Below are 1,493 nucleotides of genomic sequence, written 5' to 3'. Positions count from 1 at the left end.
TTTAAATAAAATAATTTTGTCTCTCTCCAAATTGAGACCAAATTTATTTTTTATTTTAAAATTCATATTTTTATTAAATATTTTTATTAGAGTTACAATTAGTTTAAAATTATAACAAGAATTTTAAAGATAAAATTTTAAGAGGGACAAAATTTCTTAATTATAAACTAAATTGAGACTAAATTGAATAAAAATAACAAATATAGAGACTAAATTGAATATAAGACACTGACTATGACACGCTACTGGAGTGGGCATTTAAAAAAAAATTAAAAAATATTAAAAAATATTAAAAAAACCACGAAGTGATATGTGACGATCACTGTTCATTACGGTCAATGATTTAAACGGTGTTAGCAAAAAGGGATCAAATTAAATAAAATTGACAAAAATTAAAACCTATTTGAACACAAAAAACAAAATTATGACTGATTTGACAAAATAGGATAAAAATTGAGAAAAAAAAATATTTTAACCTTAAATTTGTAAACAAAGGATAAAATGGGGTCTATGAATTTTATGCGAGTGCAGAAAAAAGAATAGAAAAAAGAATGGGTGCAGGAAAATAACAACCATTCGAAAGGTCAAAGATTCTAAACGGGCCGATAACAAGCTTGTCCATGAATTAAAGGCAATTTCTTCTTACACCCCATCAGACTTTTCCTTGCACCTGATCACGAAAATGTAGGCTTTGAAAAATCTGTTGTCACTCTTTAAGACCACAATATATAATAGTAAGCATTATTTATAATTGTATGTGGCCTAAGTAATAAGTGCTATTCCTTTCTTATTTTCTGAAACTGTTGCTCAAAGTGACGTGGACGAAGCATTGAGTTTAATGCGGATGTCAAAATTCTCTTTGTACTCTGATGATCGTCAAAAGTTAGGTCTTGATGTCATATCAATAATGGATGTCAATTATGCACTGAACTGGATATCTAAGAAGGTAATTACATATTGCTAATCGTTGATTGTTGTCTATTATTATGAAGTATTTTACAAGATGATTTTTGCATCAAACTTGAGAAGTAAAATGTCATGGAACAAATGAAAGAATACTTAATTATTTCATTAAATAAATACCCAAAAAGTACTTTTGCAATCTCTAATTATTTCTTGATCCTCTCCGGAATTAGTTGTTTGCAATGCAAAAGGTGGCAATGAAATAAATATACTATCATATTGTTCTAGCTTTGTCGATGTCATCCTAAGAAATTGAACTCGGTGCCGAATGGTGTGATGAGCGTCGAAGAAGAGAGGGCTGTCGATCTCTTCGGGATGTGCTGCGTGTCCCTCTTGTTGAGGATCTTGGTACCTCGACCTAAGCAACTGTTGCAGGTGTATCCGTGTCAGAATCAAATGGATCTGATCATAATTGAATCATGACATTTGAACTATTATATATTTAAGTAAAAAAAATTATACTCCGATTATTAACTATAATTTTGAATCATGACATTTAAACTATTATATATTTAAGTAAAAAGAATTAT

This window comes from Vigna unguiculata, chromosome 9, assembly GCF_037176805.1.
Source record: "Vigna unguiculata cultivar grain cowpea cultivar isolate G323 ecotype 2 chromosome 9, ASM3717680v1, whole genome shotgun sequence".
Classification (NCBI taxonomy): Eukaryota; Viridiplantae; Streptophyta; class Magnoliopsida; order Fabales; family Fabaceae; genus Vigna; species Vigna unguiculata.
This window is presented reverse-complemented; position numbering follows the sequence as displayed.